The sequence below is a fragment of the Mesocricetus auratus genome, unplaced genomic scaffold (genome assembly GCF_017639785.1).
Source record: "Mesocricetus auratus isolate SY011 unplaced genomic scaffold, BCM_Maur_2.0 Super-Scaffold_100691, whole genome shotgun sequence".
In the NCBI taxonomy this organism is placed as follows: domain Eukaryota; kingdom Metazoa; phylum Chordata; class Mammalia; order Rodentia; family Cricetidae; genus Mesocricetus; species Mesocricetus auratus.
Window position 1 is genome coordinate 40,632,528 of NW_024429267.1, and position 25,784 is coordinate 40,658,311.

General features: G+C 49.0%; 2 long non-coding RNA genes across 2 annotated transcripts; one reads left to right on the forward strand and one right to left on the reverse strand.

Moving 5' to 3' along the window:
* Positions 1-2,166: 2,166 nt before the first annotated feature.
* Positions 2,167-2,857, reverse strand: LOC121137560. Its single transcript, XR_005874842.1, has 2 exons — positions 2,691-2,857; positions 2,167-2,582 (listed from the first exon to the last, which is right to left on the reverse strand). It is a non-coding gene; the product is annotated as an uncharacterized LOC121137560 (long non-coding RNA).
* Positions 2,858-2,944: 87 nt separating this feature from the next.
* On the forward strand, positions 2,945-23,406 carry LOC121137561. The gene is made up of 3 exons (XR_005874843.1): positions 2,945-3,030; positions 8,860-9,032; positions 23,045-23,406. It is a non-coding gene; the product is annotated as an uncharacterized LOC121137561 (long non-coding RNA).
* The last annotated feature ends 2,378 nt before the right edge of the window (positions 23,407-25,784 follow it).

Here is a 25,784-nt window from a genome sequence, read left to right on the forward strand (position 1 = left end):
ACAACAGCACCAGAGGCTAGAGTCCACGTTAGACAAAGCAAGAATTCCCTCAGACTTTTAGAAACCTCAAATTCAACTTGAACTTGAAGGGGGAGGTAATTTCTGAAATTCCAACAAGAACGGCTTAGCAAGGATAGGAGGATACCTGGGGCTTGCTGGAAAACCAGTCTAGCTAAATCTGTGAGCAACAGATTCAGTGTGAAACTGTGTGTCAAAAAATAAGGATGGCCGGGCGGTGGTGGCACACGCCTTTAATCCCAGCACTCGGGAGGCAGAGGCAGGCAGATCTCTGTGAGTTCGAGGCCAGCCTGGTCTACAGAGCAAGTTCCAGGACAGCCTCCAAAACAATACAGAGAAACCCTGTCTCAAAAACCGAAAAAAAATAAGGATGGAGAGTAATTGGGGAAGATACCCAACTTGGGACCTCCACATGCACATGTGTACATACAAACATATATATATGTACAGTATACATACACAAGCGCATAAACACCATCAATACCCACACATTTAAAAGGCATATGCTAGGCAGTATTTGGAGAATTGGAGAAAAATAACACTTGTCCTCCCTAGACAAGTGATAAATGCTAGAGGGTACCCGGTTTTCATGCCTTGTGGACTATGCTGTCTTATCCTGTCTGGATCTTTCTCACATCAGGAAGGCAGGCACCAGACGCCAGAAGACACCCCTGAACTACAGACATGACACGGTTTTTAATGAGCCTTGGAGATTTCTTTTAAAAAATTAATGGGGAAAATTGCTCTTGTCTTCTAATTGAGTTTGGCAAAATAGCTTTGCTTTCTGTGTTCGAAGAAAGGTCAGTGGGAAAGGTCACCAGCACGGGCCCAAGAAGCTTCCTGGTGCTTTTTGGAAAGTTGTGTTTACTCTCCAAGGCCTGAAAAATTATCTAGCAGCATTTTTGGGTGCTGGGAGGGTGGCATGAGGTTGGCATTTTGTTTCCTGTTTTCCCTTGGTTTGGTTCACTTTTGCTGTTGTTTGTGGGATTGTTTTATTTTGCCTTAAATCCTCTCTCTTAGTTTGCAAGAATGAGGCTCCACACTATTTGCCTTAGTTAGGGTTACTATTGCTGTGATGAAACACCGTGACCTAAAGAAATTTGGGGAGGAAAGGGATTATTTCAGCTCACACTTCCAGTTGCAGTCCATCACTGGGGGAAGCCATGGCAGGAACTCACTCAGGGCGGAACCTGGAGTCAGGAACTGAAGCAGAGGCTATGGAGGGGTGCTTATTGCTTCTGGCGTTCTCACTTCCGCTGGCTTGCTCAGCCTATTTCCTTACACATCCCAGGAGAAGCAGCTCAAGTGTGGCACCACCCACAGTGGGATGGGTACTCCTGTACCAACCATTAATCAAGAAAATGCACCACGGGTTTGCTCTGAATCCAGTCTGGTAGGGGCATTTCCTCTATCGAGGCTTTTCTCTTCTCCACTGACTTTAACTTGTGTCAGCTTGACAAAACACACACTAACCAGGACGCCATCTCAGAGTGGGGCCAGCTAGTTTCTCCTGGGAGCTGTGAGAAAGGGGGTCTACCTTGCCATGACTTACGATGCCTGCTTCCCCTATGCCATCATGTGATCTTGCCTCTGCCATGTCTGTGTCCTCTCTCTCTCTCACTCTGTCTCTCTCTCTGTCTCTCTCTGTGTGTCTCTCTCTCTGAATAAGTAGGTGTACATGTGTAAATGTGCATATCGAGGACACAGGTCAACCATGAATGTCATCTCTCTGGTGCTGTCCTCCTTGTTTTTTAGTTGGCCTAGAACACTCTAGACAGGCTAGCAAGAAAGCCCCAAGAATCTTCCTGTCTCTGCCACCTAAGTGCTAGGACAATAGGCATGTGCCATCATTTTCACATGGGTCAGGGTATCAAAATCAGGTCCAAATGATTTTAAGGCAAGCATACTATTGACTGAGCCATTTTCCCGGCCTCATACTTCCTCTTCTCACACAAACACCAGCCATCTTGGATTAGCAACCTCTCTGATGACATCATTTTAATTTGATTAGCATTGTAGAGACCCTATCTGTGAATATGATCATATTCCAGAGTGCTGGGAGGTGGGACTTCAGGATATGAACTGTGAGGTTGGGTAAAATTCAACCCCAAATGTCCCTGGACCTCATTCACATACAATCTTGCAAACTGGAGGTGAGAAAGCAGTATTTACTTGGCACCTCTGCTAGAAAATAGCCCATTTCCACCTAGGACATAAGAAGTTTCCAGTTTTCAAATGGTATCCACTCTTGGTGAAGCCTACCCCAGGGATGCGCCCTGGGAAGGTATACATGTTTCCTCTCTCAAGCTGCTTATCTTTAGTTGCCAATATTTTAAAGATCTGGAGCCACAGGCAGTCCTGTCTTCATGAGCTTCCTTATCAGATAGACAAGGTGCTCCTCCTACTGCTGAAGGTGGCACTGGCGTGTCCTCTTTCACTCTGGACACTATATATAAAGCCCAAGACTCTTTGGTAAGATTTCTCAGTTCTCACTGTGCCCAGCATGCTGTAAAAATCTCAGAACTGCTCAGGCTCAGGCTAAGAAATGCTGGAAGACTCTGCTCCTGGGGGAAGGAGAAACAACAGGAGGGGAGTTAAACAAAACTCAGTGCTTCGAGTAAAATGCAAAGGGAAACCCCTCCCCCAGGCCCCTCTTGCCCTGGGCAAAGCACCTGAGGGTTTAGAGAACCTTTCCAGCAGCTTCTTTGCCTTGGAGACAGGTAGAGGAGCTCTCCTCCTTGGAGATCTTTTGGGGGAGAGACAGAGCCTTCTGTTCTGTTCTGTTCTGATCTGTTCTGTTCTGTTCTGTTCTGTTCTGTTCTGTTCTGTTCTGTTCTGTTCTGTTCTGTTCTGTTCTGTTCAGAGTCTCTATATACACACATTGGAGCTGATCACCAGAGTTGCATGGTGTCAAGGTACCTGTGCATTCTCACGCTGTCCCGAGTGGACAAACTGCCAGCTGTGGTGTCTGCCCTAGCCAAAGCAAGAGTTTCACTTGGTCTTTTGGATAAAGTAAGTTTTTCTTAGCTCAACTTTAAGATCAACTAGGGAGCCCCTTCTCAGGTCATCTTCACTGATGGCTGAACCCAAGAGCTGTGTAATGGCATGGACTTGAGTTTCAGGGACCCCAGGGCTGTGCCTTCTTCGCCTTGGAGGAAGTCCAAGTCCTGACCTTCCCTTCTAGCTGCAGCTGGTCCTCTCCCAGCCATCTTCATGTTCCAATCCATGTTTGTGATAATTAGGGGCCCTGAAGAATATTAAGGGATCACATTGGGAGAACCAATAGGTAGAGCTTGGTAGCTGGCCAAGGAGGCTTGTGGGCTGGGAGGGAGGTGTGTGAGTTGGAAAGTGAGAACATAGGTGTTCAGAAGAGTCACCTAGCAACAACAGAAGCTGTTCCAGGCCTTCCACAGACACAGAGGAGAAGCGGAAGCACGTTCCCACGGAAGCTATCACCTCACTGCAAAAAAGACCCTCAGCTGCGCCCCTTCCTCCTCCCCCTTCTCCTTTTAACAACAGCTCTTTGAGAATTTAGCTTATTCATTCTAAAAGATGAAAACTTCCAATACTTAGGAGGGTCCTGGCAGGAGAATTTAGCAGATGGCACAGAGCAAGTGTCCTATAAGTAGAGGGTCCCTCCAAGCCAGAGGCTCTAGAACAGCTTCACCTCGCAACCATCTACAGGGAAGTGGCAAGGAAGATGTATGCACTAAGCTCTGAGACCATTTCAGGCCTAGAGTAGGAACCACTCTTGCCCTGGCATGACTGCCCGCTCTTACAAACTGTGGGACCCGAAACAAGCCCGTAGACTCTCCAGTGTCACCTATGTCGTTGTTATGAGGAGTAAGCAAGTAAATCATCGTGCATTAACACCCTCCATGGGGGCACATAGTCACTATTCTGCACATTCTATCTCTCTTTATTACCACGTTTATTCCCCCATAGCACTAGGTTAGGATCATGCCTGTGGTTAGATCATGCATAGACATTTAACGGGGATGGATGGCTTTTTCTTGGATCTTTCGACTTCGTCTTCCTCGCCTAAGCAGTGGAAGTGAGGATCCCCTATCCTGTGATCTATAATAACACAAATTGAAACGCTTACCATCGATTCAAGAGTATGCTGTCTTGTCAGCCCTTGTTCCATCGTGGGTTCTAATCCTGTGTTTCAAGCAATTATTTGAGCTCCCTGTGCTCCAGAACAGGGATAAACAAGGCAGACACCTTACAGGCTCTTACAAAGTTTTAAAAGGATCTACCAAATGATAGCATGTGTGGCATATCATCAACACAACAGATATTTTATGACGTTCCCCTTTAATTAGAACAGGTATTGTTGCCATTACTACCAACAGCAGTGTACCCGGTGATTTCCTCTAGTTCTGCCAGGCAAGCTGAAATGCAGGTGTCTCCTTCCTGTTCAATGAGTTTTCCAATCCAGTACCTCCCATTGGTAACACAAGGTGATGGTATTGTTTTCCTTGCCAGGAAAAGTCAGTGAGTGATGGCGCCAGAGGTAAAGATATGTGTCCTGCACGGGACTAGTTCATGCAACAGCACCAGTGAGTTGGTCTGTGAGGGAACTTTCTAAGACGTCACAGCTTCCAGCCTTAAAAGGTCACCCTAAGAAGCAAAAAGGCTGTTTGATTTAGCTTCCCACTGTTGTGACAACAGATTACTGTAGATTTAGCTAGCAAAACAGCACAGAGACATCCTCTCCTCACTTTGGAGGTCAGAAGCTGTTGTAACTTGAATGAGAAATATTCCCCATAGGATGTAATTGAGAATACTTAGTTCCCAGTTGGTGGCTGTACTGCTTAGTTTTGTTTTGTCAACTTGACACAACCTAGAGTCATTGGGAAGATGGAGCCTCAATTGAGAAAATGCCTCCATAAGACTTGTCTGTTGGGCATTTTCTTAATTAGTTAGTGATTGATGGTGGAGGGCCCAGCCCATTGTGGGTTGTGCCATCATTGAGCTGTTGGTCTGGCGTTCTGGAAGAAAGCAGACTGAGCAAGCCACGATGAGCAAGTCAGTAATCACGGCCTCTGCATCAGCTCCTACCTCCAGGTTCCTGCATTAGTTCCTGCCCTGACTTCCTATGGGGATGGACTGAGATATGGAACTGTAAGCTAAAACAGACTATTTCTTCTCCAAGTTACTTCCAAGACAATGGTGCTGTTTCACAAGGCTGTGGAATCGTTCTAAGTGGGGTCTCACTGGCGGAAGTCCATCACTGGGGAAGACCTTGGAAGTTTATAGCCTGGATCACTTCTTCTTTGCTCTCTCTACTTCCCTGTGCAGATGAATGTGATTGGTCTGTCCTGACTATCAGACTGGCCTCCTGCTGCCATGACTTCCTGCCATGCAGGACTGGGAACCAGATAAACCCTTTCTTACCTAACTTACCTCTTGTCAGGATAGTTTATCATAGCAACAGAACAGTAACTAATACAGAAGCCAGGTGTCAGGGTGGAGGCTAGTCCACATCCCCATGGAGTCTCTGAGAAGCCGAGTGTCAGGGTGGAGGCTAGTCCACATCCCCATGGAGTCTCTGAGAAGCCGAGTGTCAGGGTGGAGGCTAGTCCACATCCCCATGGAGTCTCTGAGACAGCATTGTGTCCTTGCCACTTCTAGCTTCTGGGGGCCACCTTTCTCACCTTGACTTTGCCCTTTTCATGAACTTTCAAAGCCAACATCTGACTTTCTTACATTCTTCTCCTGAGACCCTGTAGTCACAATGAACTAACCACAACATCTGACTTTCTTACATTCCTCTCCTGAGACCCTGTAGTCACAATGAACTAACTACAACAATCCAGTACAACCTCCCCATTTCAAGATCCTTCATTATCACACTTGAAGAGTCCCTTCCAGTCAAAGGTGGCACATCCACACACATCATCATCAGGACATGAGGTCTTAGAGGAGCCATTATGCAGCCCATCACACAGAATAATTCTGAGTGCCCACAGATCGCATCCAAAATTGCCTAGGACAATCTGTAAACACCAAAGAGAGACCCTGAGATGCCACTTTGAAATGTTGCCTACTTATATCAGGGCCAACATGTAGGGCTTTAAAGATGTCCCTGGGCTCAGTTTCAGGAGACACAGAGTAGGCATAGTCAATAAATATTGCAAAACCTTAAATGACTAATGGCCTTGACTTCTCCACCTGAGTCTTAACTTGGTTTTTGAATTAGTTGGTTTCCTCATTGCTGGAATTAAATATCCAACAGAAATCAATTTAATAGAGCAGGGATTTAATTTTGGCTTATGGATTGACAGCACACAGTCCATCAAAGGAAGGAAGGTATGACAACAGAAATGTAAGGCTGCTTGCACACATCCAGGTAGACAAGAAAACAGGAGAGATTAATGTTGGAGTTTCTATTTAGTCAGGTTCATGGGAGAACACCATAGCTCTTACCCCCTCAGGTAATCATTCTGGAAATGCCCTCACAGGCATACCCAACCATGTGCCTCAACTTCCTAATCTAGTCAAACTGATTGAAATTAACCACCACAGGTCTTTCAGGTATGAATTGGAGACGCCTGCCTCCCATATACCTTCCATGGTTTTCAGAACTGTGTCTTAAGGGGAACACAGTGACAGCACCATCCAAATCCAGTTGCGGCTACTTCTGATATCAGAACAGTGCACCCAAAGGCCAAGAGGTGACCATCATCATGCCTGCCATGTGCCTGTGTTGCTTTTGCAGCAGATTTGACTTAAGACTTGTAAACTCCACAATTGTAGACACCCTAATCTCACTACCATTACCGAATCAACTCTAGTAGTAAGCACAAGAAAGCCAGGCACCTGGTCTGTCTTGCTCAGTACTCTATCCCTACGGCATGCAGAAGGCCAGGAAATCTTTATTGAACAGAGGAAATGACTTGTCTTGGAGTAACCTGTCAACTCTGAACTCCTCCATGGCAGAGACATCTTGATTCAGCAGCCGCAGTACAATGCCTAACACAAGGGCAGCCCTCGGGGAGTTGTACTCGTTTCTTGTAACTGTCGTAATAAACTACCATAAACTTAGCTGTGAAAGAAAAGTGTTCCCTCACAGTTTTTCAGCCTAGAAGTCTGAACCCAACATGTGAACAGGGCTAACCCTCTTCCACACACTCTAAGAGAGAATGCTTCCTCACCATTTCCAGCCACGGAGGCGGTGGGTCTTTGACCTGTAGCAACGGAACTCCAACTTCTACACCCATCCCTCTGTGGACTTCTCCTCTCCTTCCTGGGAATTTTTCTGTCGTCAAAATCCTTGAGATGAGCAGTCAGGTAGTTGGCTCAGTAGGAAAGAGGACTTGCTGTACAAGCACAAGGACCTGAGTTTAGATTCCCAGCACCCACATGACAAAAGCCAGGTGTGGCTGCCCATGCCTATGACACTAGAATTGGGGGGTGGGGTAGATGGATCTTGGTAGCTTGCTGGCCTAGCTGGTTCAGTGAGAAGCCCTGTCTTAAGGAAATAAGGCAAAGAGAGATAGAGAAAAATGACCAATGCTGTTCTCTGGTCTCTTCATATATGTGCACCGGCACCCCAACCACACTCTCACATACATGCATAACACACACACACACACACACACACACACACACACACACACACACACACGAATATATATAATAGATAAGTAAATATCCCTAATGGTTACTTCTCAGGGTGGGGGTGGGGAAGCAACCTTTGTAGCAAATAAGGTAACATTAAATAGGTACCAGATGTGAGGATTGGAATATATTGGAGGCCATTTTACAACTCACTATAGAAATTCAAATTGAGCATCCCTAACCTTAAAATGCAAAATTCAAAATGCTCTGAAATCTGAAACATTCTAAAAAGCTCAAAACTTTCCAATTTTTGGAACATTACAGATTTTCAGCCCTCATATTTCCCTAGGAATAGAATCTAGGCAATTCTTCCAAAACACGAAACATTCTGAAATTTGTAGCACATTTGATCCTGGATTCCAGATAACATGTATTAGGTTTGTAGTTGTTGAGTAAACAAATTAGTAAAGTGGGTATTCCCTTGACTTCTTAAGTACAGCTGAACCTGAGCCCCACTAAAAGGAAAAATTCTTGGGGGTCCAGACATTATGTATCCCAGGGGTCTCTGGGCTTGGGTATAAGTGGTACCTCCAGGGAAATGGAGATGCCTGTCTTTGGTTAGGGAAGCTGATGGTTTGAAAGATATAGAACAAAGTGAAAATATTCACACTTACATTGGAAGGACAAGATGCCCCTACCATGGTAAAAAGCCCCAGTAGGGCCCTGTGTATGAAGAAAAGGTATGGTTACAAAGAAATCATCCAGGCAGAGTCAACTAGAATAAGTGAGACCTGGGTGAGTGCAGTGTCTGTCCTCTGCAGAGTGGTTAATGGAGCTTATTCAGTACCTGGGATGTCCATAGCCAGGCTCTTCAGCATGGAACCAGCCCATCAGAACTCATTAACCCAAGCTCTCCTTGAAGATGAGGAATTTCGGACCCATAAAACACACACACACACACACACACACACACACACACACACACACACACACACGTGTAGAGCTGGCCAATGACACATCAATGGCTGCAGACACACTCCTCCTCCCGGTCCCCACGTTTCCTCTACACAAGAAGCATCACTGTGGCCTCTGTGTGGGCCCCACACTCACGTGACCATGTTACCCAGAGTCACCCAGGCCCCATGAGTGGTAAGAAGGTGACAGATGTGATCAGAGTTCAGCGCAGAACTCCAGCGCTGCTTAAAATAAAGCTAACCCAGGGCATGAATAATAAGTGGTTGCTGAAATATTGATTCGGTGAAATTCTTCTGGTAGAACATGCTATCCTTTTTTGGAAGAAATTTTTGATATGTGTCATCGGGAGCCATGACTTCATGGAAGGGGGAACCTGCCCAGAAGACTCAGGAAGACACCAAGAGGAGAAAGAGAAAAGAAGGAAGAGAGAAGTAAGCTGGGGAGGAGATGGCCATGGAGCAGACCGGAAAATGGTGAGTAGCAGGGGGTTTAAGAAGAGGAGGGGTTGCAACAGCAGCCCTGGAGTCATTGTTTTGTTGCTGCCAACATTTCACTGTCCTGCTGCTTCTGCACCCTAAACTCCACCGCCTGGCTCCTCCCTGAAGGCCCTCCATTATGCAGCGTTTTCCTCAGGCCTGCAGAGGTCCATTCAGCCCTCGCGTGGTCGTCCTTCTAGTCACTGTCACACAGGCCAACTTCATGTCAGCACCCACTCCTGTGTCACACCACAGATGTCCTGTAGAGTCACCTTCCCTCAAGAGGGCGACAACAGCTTAGGGTTATCCCAGTGCCTTTGTCTTCTGTCTGGCTGGGAACTCACTGGGCTTTGCTGACCCACTTGTCCAGGGAAGCGCCCATCCTTGTTTCAGGAATCTGCCACTGTCCTGATTCCCATCTTTCTTCCTTGCTGCCCCCTCTCTGTCTTCTTTCCTCCTCTGCCTCCATGGAGGGTCACAGAAGGCTCAGCACTCGCCCTGGTTTCTCTCCAGCTCTGCGCTCTACAGACCTATTACTCATGTAGCACATGAGTTCTCCGTCGAGTTCTGGGGCTGTGTTCTGTGCACGCTTGTGTGTTAGGCTGTAGTTCTCCTTGTACCACTTCAGGGTCCCTTGTCCCCACACCACGTCATGTCGTTCCATAATCTACAACACACACACACACACACACACACACACACACACACACACACAGAGAGACAGAGAAGCTCAGCAACAGAGAGCAGCAGAGAGACAGAGACAGACAGAGGCACACATGCTTACCTATACAGAGGCACAGTGGCATACAGAAGGAGTTACATACATACATCAACACATATATGTGTACACTCAGCTTACACTTAGTCACCACTCAGTCGTTCACTAATGTGTACACACTCCTTTTCTTTTCTTTTTTTTTCTTTTTTCTTTTTTTGGTTTTACGAGACAGGGTTTCTCTGTATTGTTTTGGAGGCTGTCGGTCCAGCCCGGCCTCGAACTCACTGAGATCCGCCTGCCTCTGCCTCCCGAGTGCTGAGATTAAAGGCGTGCGCCACCACTACCCGGCCACACTCCTTTTCTTTAGGACTGCAAACTTCGGAATAATTCTTGATTCCTCCTTCTTACACTCCCCTAGTATCCTGGTAGACATCAGGTCCTACGCATAATCCACAAATACTCCTGAAGCACTCATCTTAAAAATGTGCCTGGCCAAAGTGTCCAGACCTCTGAGTCCCAGCCATTAAACTCAGTATTGGTTGACTGAGTAGCTCAGTACAGAACTGTTTTCTCAGCTGCCAGGTGGAGTTTTGGCATAGGTGAGCTGTACCTGGCAAGCCCTACCAGCTCCTACCATTTCCTATCCCAGTTTTATTCTCTAACAAAACCCTGAGTGTATTTCTGCCCTAAGCAGCTGTATGTTCAACCATAAAGTTGCTTACTTCTAGAAAACCAGTTCTATCCTAAGAATGACACAGTTGCATCCTACTGGCCCTCCTGGTCCCAAGACGTTAGCTTCCTTAAGTGCCCAGCCAGTCCTCCATGCAGAAGATGTGATAGAAAAGCATGAGTGGTTCATACTTAGCACAGAGAAGACAGACCCAGGAGCCTGCTGGATCCTAATTCATGTGTGACTCAGAGCCTGAGACACAGCCCAGGCCTCTGAACTACTGCACAGACTGTTGTGCAATAACATCCTTTATCTGTATGCAAATTTCTCCCACCAACCCTGGTCTCCCTCACGAGCTGGAAGGTCAAAGTATGAGACAGACCTTCAGAGAGGTGTGTGCACTCTCCCCTGGGTGTTCCCTTTCCTGTACCCAACTAGACATTCGGACATCATGACAGAAGTGGTTTCCATCCCCAAATTCATCTCTGCAATGCATCATGGACACAGTCCTCCCTCCCTTCATACAGTAAAACCTGGCTCCCCCAACAAACACTCAGATAAAGATGTTTTCCTACTGTTGAGTCCCTTTGCCAAGGTTTAGTGCTAGATGGAGAATCCCTTGGCTGTCCGTGAAAGGCTCCCCTGGGGATGGTTTCATGGTCTCCTGGGACCTGAAGCTGAGGTCATGGAGGCTGCACTGTACAAGTTAGGGAGTTCATGCCTGGGGAGATGGCTCAGCTGGTAAAGCGTTTGCTGGGCAAGCACAGTGACCTGAGTCTTGAGCCCCAGCCCAAAGTGTAAAAGCTGTCCTAGTAGTGTGTGTCTGTAATCCCAGCACGGGTAGAAGCGGGGACAGGGACAGGCAGACTTCTGCAGCTCATTGGCTAGCCAGTCTAGCTGAATTGGTGAGTTTAGAGAGAAACTCTGCCTCAGAAATAGAGGAGGGTGACTGAGAATGACAATTAGTCTCTCTCTGTCTCTCTCTCTCTGTCTCTGTCTCTGTCTTTCTCTCTCTCCCCTCTCTCCCTCAATCCCTCTCTCTATCTGTGTCTCTTCATTCCTCTTTCTGTCTCCCCATCCCTCTCTCTGTGTCTCTCTGTCTCTTTCTCCCTACCTCCCTCTCTCCATCCATCCATCTCTCTCTGTCCTTTCCTCTCCCCTCTCTCACACTCAAAGTCCATTATGAGCTACCATCCAAACAAAGAACACTTGAAACTTCCAATAAAGCTTCAGGCAGAGAACCACCCACTAGGCCTGGACAAGTTCCCAGAGGTGTGCAGTCAGTGAATGTCCCAAGTTCCTCTACTCACCTAACTCCATTCATACTGGCTTATGCTTCCCAAGAAGGAGCTAAACCATGGATGGGGTACAGATCACCCCCAAGAACCTGACCAGGACCCAATTCCTCAAGCACCATCCAGCACTATGACCAGCTGTTGCCAAAACTTGGAAGACTCCTAAACATCCAACTCAGGCTTACCCAGCAGCAGGTACCCTGGCCAGGAAGCTGCAAAGCTGCTGCTTCCCTCGGGATCTTCTCCCCACCTAACAGCCAGACTGAAAGAGGGTGGAAGGAACGATGCTTCGGAACGCCTCTGCTGTGCACGGAGACCCGAGCCCCAGGCAGCTGGCAGAGAAGCTCAGACTGAGTCAGTCCCATTCAGAGGCCCAGTTGCCCCGAGTGCAGCCTTGTGGCTGTCCTCAGCCAAATGCTGCTACCCTGTCTTCAACTAAACTGAAAAATTACCGACCATCTGAAGAGGGGGTGCCATTCACACACATTCCACTAGAGGTCAGCCCTGAGAGAGGGCAAGACTCAGCAAGTCCTCCTGGACAGTGTAAGGTCAGGACAGGGGCTCCCCTTGTCCTGACCTTACACTGTCAGGATCCCCTGTCCTGACCTTACACTGTCAGGATCCCTTGTCCTGACCTTACACTGTCATGATCCCCTGTCCTGACCTTACACTGTCCTGACCTTACACTGTCCAGGAGCCCCCTGTCCTGACCTTACACTGTCCAGGAGCCTCTTGTCCTGACCTTACACTGTCAGGATCCCCTGTCCTGACCTTACACTGTCCTGACCTTACACTGTCTGGGAGCCCCTGTCCTGACCTTACACTGTCTGGGAGCCCCTGTCCTGACCTTACACTCTCCGGGAGCCCCCTTGTCCTGACCTTACACTGTCTGGGAGCCCCTTGTCCTGACCTTACACTGTCAGGAGCCCCTGTCCTGACCTTACACTGTCCTGACCTTACACTGTCAGGAGCCCCTGTCCTGACCTTACACTGTCCAGGAGCCTCTTGTCCTGACCTTACACTGTCCTGACCTTACACTGTCTGGGAGCCCCTGTCCTGACCTTACACTGTCTGGGAGCCCCTGTCCTGACCTTACACTGTCAGGAGCCCCTGTCCTGACCTTACACTGTCCTGACCTTACACTGTCAGGAGCCCCTGTCCTGACCTTACACTGTCAGGATCCCTTGTCCTGACCTTACACTGTCATGATCCCCTGTCCTGACCTTACACTGTCCAGGAGCCCCCTGTCCTGACCTTACACTGTCCAGGAGCCTCTTGTCCTGACCTTACACTGTCAGGATCCCCTGTCCTGACCTTACACTGTCCTGACCTTACACTGTCTGGGAGCCCCTGTCCTGACCTTACACTGTCTGGGAGCCCCTGTCCTGACCTTACACTGTCTGGGAGCCCCTGTCCTGACCTTACACTCTCCGGGAGCCTCTTGTCCTGACCTTACACTTTCAGGATCCCCTGTCCTGACCTTACACTGTCAGGAGCCCCCTCTCCTGACCTTACACTGTCTGGGAGCCCCTTGTCCTGACCTTACACTGTCAGGAGCCCCCTCTCCTGACCTTACACTGTCCAGGAGCCTCTTGTCCTGACCTTACACTGTCAGGAGCCCCTGTCCTGACCTTACACTCTCCGGGAGCCCCTGTCCTGACCTTACACTGTCTGGGAGCCCCTGTCCTGACCTTACACTCTCCGGGAGCCCCCTTGTCCTGACCTTACACTGTCTGGGAGCCCCTTGTCCTGACCTTACACTGTCAGGAGCCCCTGTCCTGACCTTACACTGTCCTGACCTTACACTGTCAGGAGCCCCTGTCCTGACCTTACACTGTCCAGGAGCCTCTTGTCCTGACCTTACACTGTCAGGATCCCCTGTCCTGACCTTACACTGTCCTGACCTTACACTGTCTGGGAGCCCCTGTCCTGACCTTACACTGTCTGGGAGCCCCTGTCCTGACCTTACACTCTCTGGGAGCCCCCTTGTCCTGACCTTACACTGTCAGGATCCCCTGTCCTGACCTTACACTGTCCTGACCTTACACTGTCTGGGAGCCCCTGTCCTGACCTTACACTGTCTGGGAGCCCCTGTCCTGACCTTACACTGTCAGGAGCCCCTGTCCTGACCTTACACTGTCCTGACCTTACACTGTCAGGAGCCCCTGTCCTGACCTTACACTGTCAGGATCCCTTGTCCTGACCTTACACTGTCATGATCCCCTGTCCTGACCTTACACTGTCCAGGAGCCCCCTGTCCTGACCTTACACTGTCCAGGAGCCCCCTGTCCTGACCTTACACTGTCAGGATCCCCTGTCCTGACCTTACACTGTCCTGACCTTACACTGTCTGGGAGCCCCTGTCCTGACCTTACACTGTCTGGGAGCCCCTGTCCTGACCTTACACTGTCTGGGAGCCCCTGTCCTGACCTTACACTCTCCGGGAGCCTCTTGTCCTGACCTTACACTTTCAGGATCCCCTGTCCTGACCTTACACTGTCAGGAGCCCCCTCTCCTGACCTTACACTGTCTGGGAGCCCCTTGTCCTGACCTTACACTGTCAGGAGCCCCCTCTCCTGACCTTACACTGTCCAGGAGCCTCTTGTCCTGACCTTACACTGTCAGGATCCCCTGTCCTGACCTTACACTGTCCTGACCTTACACTGTCTGGGAGCCCCTGTCCTGACCTTACACTGTCCTGACCTTACACTGTCCAGGAGCCCCCTGTCCTGACCTTACACTGTCCAGGAGCCTCTTGTCCTGACCTTACACTGTCAGGATCCCCTGTCCTGACCTTACACTGTCCTGACCTTACACTGTCTGGGAGCCCCTGTCCTGACCTTACACTGTCTGGGAGCCCCTGTCCTGACCTTACACTCTCCGGGAGCCCCCTTGTCCTGACCTTACACTCTCCAGGAGCCTCTTGTCCTGACCTTACACTTTCAGGATCCCCTGTCCTGACCTTACACTGTCAGGAGCCCCCTCTCCTGACCTTACACTGTCTGGGAGCCCCTTGTCCTGACCTTACACTGTCAGGATCCCCTGTCCTGACCTTACACTGTCCTGACCTTACACTGTCTGGGAGCCCCTGTCCTGACCTTACACTGTCTGGGAGCCCCTGTCCTGACCTTACACTGTCAGGAGCCCCTGTCCTGACCTTACACTCTCCAGGAGCCTCTTGTCCTGACCTTACACTTTCAGGATCCCCTGTCCTGACCTTACACTGTCAGGAGCCCCCTCTCCTGACCTTACACTGTCTGGGAGCCCCTTGTCCTGACCTTACACTGTCAGGAGCCCCCTCTCCTGACCTTACACTGTCTGGGAGCCCTTTGTCCTGACCTTACACTGTCAGGAGCCCCTTGTCCTGACCTTACACTGTCAGGATCCCCTGTCCTGACCTTACACTGTCAGGATCCCTTGTCCTGACCTTACACTGTCATGATCCCCTGTCCTGACCTTACACTGTCCTGACCTTACACTGTCCAGGAGCCCCCTGTCCTGACCTTACACTGTCCAGGAGCCTCTTGTCCTGACCTTACACTGTCAGGATCCCCTGTCCTGACCTTACACTGTCCTGACCTTACACTGTCTGGGAGCCCCTGTCCTGACCTTACACTGTCTGGGAGCCCCTGTCCTGACCTTACACTCTCCGGGAGCCCCCTTGTCCTGACCTTACACTGTCTGGGAGCCCCTTGTCCTGACCTTACACTGTCAGGAGCCCCTGTCCTGACCTTACACTGTCCTGACCTTACACTGTCAGGAGCCCCTGTCCTGACCTTACACTGTCCAGGAGCCTCTTGTCCTGACCTTACACTGTCAGGATCCCCTGTCCTGACCTTACACTGTCCTGACCTTACACTGTCTGGGAGCCCCTGTCCTGACCTTACACTGTCTGGGAGCCCCTGTCCTGACCTTACACTGTCCAGGAGCCTCTTGTCCTGACCTTACACTGTCAGGATCCCCTGTCCTGACCTTACACTGTCCTGACCTTACACTGTCTGGGAGCCCCTGTCCTGACCTTACACTGTCTGGGAGCCCCTGTCCTGACCTTACACTGTCAGGAGCCCCTGTCCTGACCTTACACTGTCCTGACCTTACACTGTCAGGAGCCCCTGTCCTGACCTTACACTGTCAGGATCCCTTGTCCTGACCTTACACTGTCATGATCCCCTGTCCTGACCTTACACTGTCCAGGAGCCCCCTGTCCTGACCTTACACTGTCCAGGAGCCTCTTGTCCTGACCTTACACTGTCAGGATCCCCTGTCCTGACCTTACACTGTCCTGACCTTACACTGTCTGGGAGCCCCTGTCCTGACCTTACACTGTCTGGGAGCCCCTGTCCTGACCTTACACTGTCTGGGAGCCCCTGTCCTGACCTTACACTCTCCGGGAGCCTCTTGTCCTGACCTTACACTTTCAGGATCCCCTGTCCTGACCTTACACTGTCAGGAGCCCCCTCTCCTGACCTTACACTGTCTGGGAGCCCCTTGTCCTGACCTTACACTGTCAGGAGCCCCCTCTCCTGACCTTACACTGTCCAGGAGCCTCTTGTCCTGACCTTACACTGTCAGGAGCCCCTGTCCTGACCTTACACTGTCTGGGAGCCCCTGTCCTGACCTTACACTGTCCAGGAGCCTCTTGTCCTGGCTAAGATGCCCAGGAAAAGGGGTCCCAGAGTGCAGCTGAGATCTGGAAGTCATTTGGCAAGTGCTTACATGTCCTTGACTATAACTCCCAGCTCTCTCAAGGGAAGCACTGGAGGAACTAGATGTCCACCTGCCCCCATCTAAGAGTCACAACGACAATGAATGTGGCAGAAGCCTGGGCCCTTTCAATGAACACTAACAAAAATGCAAGACACTTTATTTACTTTTCTTATCAGTGTGACTGAATATCTGACAGAAGCTGCTTAAAGACAAGACACTTATTGTGGCTCACAGTCTCGGGGGTACAAGTCCACTGTGGTATGGCATGCACAGAGTCAGACTTGCAGCACCCCCCCCCCCCCCCGCATATCGTAGCGAGTCAAGCAGAAGGTTCAGGCAGGAACTAGAAGCAAATCTCACATTCAGTGTCACCATCAATGACCCTCTCTTCTAGTCAGGCCATACACCCCACAGTTCCACCATCTCTGGAACAGTGTCACTGACTCTGGACTAAATGTTCAAATGCACTCAAACCATAACACAGCAAAGTCAGCGTAACCGAGCTCTTACAACTACACTGTGCGGAGCCTGCAAAGGGGGATGCCTTGGTCCCGGGAGGGAAAATGGGCTCTCATCCCTTGAGTCGCCCTCACCTACTCTTTCTCAGCCTCCAGGAATGGTAACCGAGGTCCCTCTGGGAGAGACTACAATCTCCAGGATAACATTTGAAAGTTGTAGGGTTCAGCATCCTGTAGCCTTGATCATCTCAAGGCTGCCTCGATCAACACACAGGGGGAAAGGAGCTCCTGGGTTGTAAAGTGGGAGGCATTCCTCACACAAAGGCCAGTCTGTGACAAGATAAAATGTGTCACCCTCTAAAACGCTGGAGACTGTAGCCAGGACTCGAGACTATCTGGTAGTGCACCCCATTGCTATCCTGGGTGGAGGGTACAGACAGAAACCTCAGGGCTCGAGGGGACAAGAAAGGAAGTTCAGGGACCAAGACCTAATCTTAACCTTGTGGTCCACTGCTGTGTGTGTGTGTGTGTGTGTGTGTGTTAGAGCTGGTAGATGAAGAAATACTCTGCTAGAACTTGTTTTGCACTTAGCAAGTCATTTGGGCTCAAGGGCACTATTTTGTCATATTTTCAGACTTAACAGTAGCACTCCATGTTACCTAAGGGATTCCCTAAAAAGTCAGATCTCAAGACGCTGCAGCAATGCAAATGCCTAGACCCCCCACACACACAGATGCACATACACAATAATGTGTGGCTTGCACATATTTGTGTACCACACAGCAGTGCCCTAAGCCAGCATTGCAATGGAACTGGGAAGGTCAAGTCAAGAATGTCGTTGTATCCAGCTCTGTGTCCTCAGGAAGTCAGCCTTCCTCTCTGAGATTTTATTTCCTCATTTGTGAAAGTTCGTGTGTAGGAACTATTCATATCCAGGGCCCTTAATGAGGACGGGTTGAGAAAGGCCCACTAAGGCTGAGATCTGTGTCTGACCCTTGAGCCCCACTGCAAGTGAAACCCCAGGAAGAACTGGGTAGCAAGGGGTGATGGGAGCCAGGGTCACTGGCTCATGCTCTCAGTGATAGACCCCGGATGATATTGATGTCCTTAGGTTACTTTTCTGATTCCGGGGCTCCATGTGAAGTGAGTGTCCTTAGCCCACTGAGTGTCAGAGGCATGTGGACTCTCAGAGGAACTGTTCAGGCAAGATAAGCCTGTCTGCCACTTGCTCAGGAAGGCCCAAGAGCCAGTGGAGGCAGACACTACCACATCAGACAATGAGAGAGAGAAAGCTGGGATAAATATAGAGCAAGAAAACTCTAAATAGAGTGGTGACAGATGGAGAGAGAATGAGCAGAGATGGTCTGTATATATATAGTCAACTTAGCAGGACCATGCTGGGCCAGCCAGCCAGAGACCTACAGACAGGCAGGCGGGCAGGGAGTAAGCATCTCCTGGATGGAGGGCCTGACTGATTGTCCATCTACAGACACACACAGCTGAGGACAGAGAAAAGAGGGGACAGACAGAGACGCCTGTCTGCCTATGACCTTTGTGCCCACTGCATCCCTGGACTTTGCCGGGGCTCTTGCCTCCAAGCAATGCATTTCCACCAGGCTGCTGGCGACCAGACTCACATCGTGCCCCAGGGGCAGCAGAGCATGAGTGGATGGGAGTGGTAAAGCCAGTCATCAGCAAGCAGAGGCAGGAGGAGGGAACGTGGCTGCTTCAAAGGCTGACTCCCAGCACAGCCACAACCAATTACCAAGAGACATTCACTTGTCAGCCCTGAATCTTAATGGTACTAATGAGACCTCAAGTCATTTTCTCCCTGGATAAGGTGTTTTTCTTCTATCATTCGTATGCCCAGAGAATCAGGACCTCTCTCTGGTCCTGGTTTTGCCCACTCTGTTGGAGTGGGTGGTCCCTGAAATTCTTCCTGCCCTCTTTACATGAACGTAATTAATTCTTGCTAAAGGGAATAAATGAACGTGCTGTCTTCGTGGCAGTCACACACATCCCTGGGTCTTTCACCTGCAGGAGGAAATGGCTGCCATCCATCACTGTGGTACATGGATGGAGGAAGGAAGAGTTGATGAGGCAGGACTCAGGCTAGGAGATGCCAGCCCAATCAGCCCTTTTGCCAGATCCCCTTCCTGGATAGGAAGCGATTCCTGCCTCAGACAGACAGTTTGTATGTGCTGCATGCTGCCCTCAGGCACAGGTTGGTGGGAGTGATGGACACATCTGATATGGCCTCTACAACCCCATGGACTCTCATCCAAATGTCCACATACAGGGAGACTGACATCCCTGAAAGGACTTCCTCTTGATTCTCTGACCTCCTCTTACCTCTCCCAGCATCTCTCTTCATCTTCAAATTATCCTTCTTTAAATGCCAGGGCCCCTTGGTTGTCACTTTTGTCCAATGTCTCTGCCCACCTTAAAGTAGTAACTCAGGAAGGTCACTCTGGGCACGCACTGAATGTGCACACCAGCCGTCATGGAAAAGTGAGAAGCAGGGACTCCTGGGAGCACAGCCAGACACACTGGATGATAAAGATTCATGGTCTCCATGTTTGAGAAATACTTGAAGGACCAAAGAAGCCTGAACCTTCTTTCATAGTACAGTCACTGAGATGATTCAACAGTGGAGTTTTCTGGAAATAGTACCTGAGATATACTCAGTCTCAGTACAGTAAGACAGTAAGTGCCCCATGTCCCCGCTGTCATGCCTTCCTTGCCGTGATGGACTATGCCATGTAACCATGAGCCAAAATGAATCCTTTCTCACTTAAGTTACTTTGGGAAGGCATTTTCTTTTTATCACAGCAACAGAAAAGGAACAAAGACAGGTAGGTGTATCCCAAATGTCAGTGAAGGGTATTCAAACAAGTTTGCACACAAATGATACTAGCAGCAATAGTCACACTAGCAGAAAGGTAGCAAGTACACAAATGTCCCTGAGTGGATGAATGGATACATGAAAGGCAGCACACATGTGCACATGTATGTGTGTGTATATCTGTATATAAATATATATATGAATATTATTTATCCATAAAGGAAACAGAATGCATGCTACACCCTGTAACTTGAAATCAGTACACTGAAAGGAGTCAGAACAAAAATGTCGCATATGATATAATTCCATTCATGTTTATATGAAATCTCCAAAGTCTGGAACTGCATACTGAAAATATGTTAGCAGTAGCTATGCAATGGAGAGGAGAGAATGAGAAGGGGCCATTAATGGACACAGAATTTTATTTTACAGCGATAGAAATGTCTCAGAATTCAGAAGAGGTAATGATGGCACAGAATCATGAGGGCAATAAGTGCCCCAATTGTTTGAATTTAAATAGTTCATTCTTGGGGGACCTGCCAGTCTTGGACGTGGAGCTCTTTGTGTTAGCAGCCTTGAAACACTCAGCACATCTAGGCAGAGGGATACAGTGTGGAGTTGCATGGACCAGAGGAGGTCAGTGGCCGTCTTGTAGAAGCCCGTTGTTCCTTCAGGCCCTCCTGCGGGGGAACTGGTCCCCTCCTGCCTCACTGAGGAGTCTTCGGTCCCTCTAGCATGGGCCCGAGTCCAGCCTAAAAAAGGACTTTTCCCTGCATGGTGTCCAGGAACAAACACTAAGATGGACCCAGCTACCCAGAAGCTCAGAGGTAGTTCTGGTCTATGCTGTGAATTGCTGAGAGAGAAATTCCAGGAATACTGCTGTGCTGGGCTTGGTTCATCGATGCATCAACCGTGCTCTGGCTGCTCCTGGGGTGAGGAGCTGGAGATGGTCCCTATGGGGCTGCTCCTCCAGAAGGTGCCTACCTGGACACTGATGAGCAGGCCAAAGAACCCAGTGAGAGACATCCTTCCATGACACCTGACAGCCCTGTTCATCGTCTGGCCTGGTCTTAGATAAAACTACTTTCTGAAGGAAGCAACTCTGGAGAGCTGATGAGGGGACCCTACTGGTGAATGAGCCAAGGGTGCAACAGGCTGTGGGATGCAATAGGTTTTGGATGCAGGGAGCGTGATGAATGAAGAGACATTCAGCTCAGGGAGTGCTGGCTTGTAAGCATCCCATCTCTCTAACACCAGGCTCAAGTCCTGTGGCTGCTGCTCGGAAGAGAGCGAGCAACACTAGAAAACTAGACCTTTCCACAATTCTTGCAACATATAAGGGTCTCAGGGCACCCTTCCCCCAGCGCAGTAGTGTGGCCTGGAAGCTCTGCTTCTTTCTGTCTCTCCTCTATCTGTCCTTCTGTCTGCCCAGATTACCTAGTCTCTGACTTCAGCTCCTGACCAGTTTACGGCTTGCCTCCTATTCTTTTGTCATTCTGCTCTGTGTTCCTCACAACTTCCCCCCACTCACATGCGTGTGGAGGCCAGAGGCCAGTGTCTGCTGTCTTCCTCGCTTGTTCTCCATTTTTTGAGACAGAGTCTCTCACTGAACCCGGGGCTCATGGATGGCTTAGACTGATTGGGCAGTGAGCTCCATGGAGCCACTCCACCTCTCCAGCACTGGGATTATAGGCTAGCCGCCATGCCTGACTTTTTACATGCAAGCCTGGGATCTGAACTCTGGTCTTCGTGCTCGAGCAGCAAGCAGTTTATTGACTGAGGCATTTTACCTTACCTGCTCTGCCTTCCTTAGAGCAAAACCAAACCCTAACCCCTTCTGGCATGGGAAATGAAGAGATGCGGGGAGTGTCTGTGTGTCTTTGTACAGTTCCTTTGGCTACACATACTGGACTCCCGCCTTGAGACTCAGAAATGGAACAAGATCCTCTTAAACTGTATTTACCTTTGTCCCGAAGCACTGTGGGCCTCTTCATTCTCCATGACCTCTCTCCTTCCTACCACCCTCCCCTTCCCAACATACCTTTTGGCTCTTTAAATCACTGCCGCTGGCACTACCACTCTGTCCCAGCTGATCCTCCGTGGTGCCCTACAGCAAAAACTTTATCAGGATCTTCGTCTACTTCTGTGACTCTCAAGGTCTGGCCCCTGGATCACGGCATGAGTATCTGGTGGCAATAAACTAGACATGCACAGTCTCAGAATTTCTGGGGGAGAGTTCCGATAGCCAGTTTTAACCAGCTCTCCAGTGTTCTAGTTGCTATCATTAATGTCATGTCCAAAAGCAACTTGGGGAGGAGAAGGTTTATTTTAGATTGCAGGTTCCACTTGATCATTGAGGGAAGCCAAGGCAGGAGCTCCTGGCAGCACCCAGGAGACAGGAACCCAAGCACAACCACAGAGGAACACTGTTTACCAGATTAGCTGGCTTGCTCAGGTAATATACAACCCAGACCCCCCTGCCCACGGATGGCACCCTACATAATTAGCAATCAAGAAAATATCCCACAGACATGCCCACAAGCCAATCTGCTGGGGATAATTCCTCAACTGGGATTTTCTCTTCCCAGGAAACTCGAGCGTATGTAGATAAGAAAGTCTAAGCAGTACACCAGGAGACAGTATTGACTGGAACCTGAAGACTTCTTACATGCTTGAAGGGCTTGCCACATGAGTGTGAGGACCTGCGTTTAGATACCCAGCACCCATGCAACAATGAAGAAAGTCAGGTGCCCACAATCCCACTGTTGAGGATGTGGAGAGAGGAGACGCCCTGGAACTCAATGGCCAGCTGCGTTCATGAGCTCTAGTTCTGTGAGAGGCCCTGCCTCAAAAAAAATAGTGTGGTTGAGGAAGACACTTGTCAACCAACTTCAGGCCTCAGGGTACATGCACACCAGTCACATACATACAAACGTAGACACATCATACACATACACACACGCTCACACACATGTGCACACACATGCACACAAACGCTCACACATACACACTAACATGCACATGTGCACACACACATACACACACACAGGCTCACACAGAGTGAATGAGAACTTCAGAGGATAATCTGCATTAGGAAAGCTTATGCAGTGTTCAGCGAAGGATTTGTGTAGAAGTAGTACTTTGTGGTAGTGAGACCCTTATCTTCCAATCTCTAACAGATGATCTTTGACGTTTGGATCCTGTTTCCAGTTAGGATTTGGGATTTTGACAGCTGCCTCTAAACATACTGTGGGTTTTGCATGAATCACCCATCCACAGTCACAAGAGGCCACACATCCAGCTCTTATTTCTCCAGGAGTCTCAGCCATGTTCCCATGCCCTGACACGTCCACCTGGGAACCTGAGAGGTTCCTTCCTGCACCTTCTCTGATATCCTGGAGTCCTTGCAATCGCCGTTCACAGATCTCTGACCACTGATGCACCATCTCCTACCCTGCTTGCTCGAGAAGCACTCGGCCCACCCACCTGGAAGCAGTGGCACCTACTTCTCCACTGGCCATGCTCTCCCCTGTTTGTACCCTGGGAAGGGAGAAAGGAAGGCTACAGAGCTGCTGGGGCCCAAGTGCAATGGTTCTTCCAATTCGCCACCCATTTCTCTAGCAGAATTAAAGCCTTTAGGTTCACTCATTTCACTTCAAGTGATATAAAACACCAAATCTCCACTGTAGGCTGGATGTTGTTATTGTCTGTTGGGATGCTGAGCGTGGTGAATCATCACCCGTGGTAAAAACAGCACACACATAAACTTGGTTAGGTCAGAGAGAACCTCTCACTCCAGAGACTCATGGGTCAGATTAGCAGATCAGTGTGGCCACAGAGATCTCTGAAGATAACTCTGTGGCTTCCTGGCGTTGTCTCTCACCGATGTGTTTCTTCTGGGGATGGGTGCTGCAGGAGGCAAAATGGAAGGTGCTGTAAAAGGGGAATGCTAACGGAACAGAATCCAGCGGAAAGCTCGGGAAGACATTGTTCTAGTGGCAAAGTGGCCTTAATCAGGCTCCTTTTGACCTAGGCATTAGAAGTGGGCATAGGAAGATGACTGCTTTGATGCCATAGCCAGAAGTCTGCAGGAGACTGCTACAGTCTGTGATAATCCAGGCAGTACATGGTCACTGGCTAAGCCTTGGGTCTCACACAGTGGCTCCATGGAGTAGGTTCCAAAGTTCCCTGTGCCCATTCACGATGTGGAGCACATCTTCACTCAAATTGCAAGAGTCCCAAAGATCTCATTTCTTCTCACTGACCAGCCAGGCCCCCATCTCCCTCCTGAGCCCCCAGAGCAAGGCTGCTGCCTCTGGTTGCAGCTTCCCAGCCCGACTCTCAGCTCTGCTACCAAAGAAAGTTTTCTAGAACCCATGGTGGCCACATCCTCTGACTTTGATGACCCTGTTGTCCCCTTGTTGTCCAGTAGAGAAAACAGAGTCTCAATCCTGTCTCTCCCTCCTATCTCCTGTTGTCTCAAAGCCAACCAGCCTGCTTCCTGCCATTCTGGACTCTTCTCCATCCACCAGACACACCAACACCAACCTATTGAATTACTCTGTCTGTCTCTGTCTCTTTATCTCTGTCTTGTCTCTCTTTGTATCTGTGTGTGTGTGTGTGTGAATTTTCTACCTTTCTCAATTCCTCAGTGTCAGTTCCTATTCAATATGCATAACCTAAATCTTAGATACAGCATTCCCACAATTCAGTTTTATGATCAGTTACGTTTGCCCTGCTTTTAAATTTGATTTTGCTCAGGAGACTGAGGTAGAAAGATCACAAATTCAAGTTCTGCCTAGGCTGCAGAGTGAGTTCAAAGTCAGCCTGGGCAATTTAGTGAGACCCTTTTTAAAAACTAAAAGGTAAAGAAAAGGTCTAGAGATGTAGCTCTGAGATAGAGAATTTGCTTAGCATTTGTGGGGTCCTGGATCCCCACTGTGTCAAGCAACATGATAGTAGTAACTGTAACAACAACAAAAACAATAATAATAGTGGTAGGATGATGCAAACCTGTGTGCTGTAATTCACCTTATTTACTCAGCCTTATGTTTGGAGACTTATTACTGTTGATAAGCATAACTAATTTATTGGGTTTTATCATTTTTCAGTTAATAAACATGTAAACTATTTACATTGTCAATAATGCTATTGTGAACATTTCTAGCCTCCACTATGATAGGGGTTTCTGAAGTGCCCTGTGTTTTGAATAGATGGATCACAGAGTACACACCACTCTGACATAGGCGTGCCTGCCAAAGTATCTAAAGCCAAGCCACACTCGAAGCAACTACGCTTAAGTTTCCATGAGTCCACACCCTCACTAATTCTTGGTGTTCTTTTTAATTTTTGCCAACCTGAGTGGCATGAATTTCATCATAATGTTGTGTGGCATTTCTTCTACGTGTTACGCTGTTAACTTGGTGTCCTTCAGTGAGTCACACATGTCAGCACATTGGTCCTTCTATCAACTCCTCTTCCTGAATCTGGACTCTCCCCATGAACCGCTTTTGTCCAATGGAATGCAACAGCAGTGACGCAGGGCCAGAGCTGGGCAGAAACCTCAAAAGCTATCAGTGGACGTGAGAGTCTGGAGTCAACATGTACAGTTTCCATGTACCGTGCTACACAGACCATACAGAGAGACAGCGAGAGGTCACATGGAGAAAGAGTGGCCCTAAGAACGAGGGGTCAAGCCCAAAGAGTTGCATAACCTCCAAGTCATTCCAGCTGGCACCCCACTGCTAACCACTAGAGCCAAAGGCTGGGGACTGAGGAAGCCATACTGCACCTCCAGATCCAACAGGCACCACGTGGGATGGAGATAAGCTGTCCTTACTATGTCCCTTCCAACTTTCTAAGCAGTTAGACACTGAAAAACAGTTTAGTATTTTAACATCTGTTTTTGAAGCCATAAAGTTTCATGTAGCTTATTAGGCAATGAGGTGACTGACTTAATTAGTGAGGTTGAACATCTTTTCATAGACTTACTGACTATTCAATTTTCTCTTTGGGAAATTATTTATATCTTTTACTTGGTTTTTATCGGGTTGCCC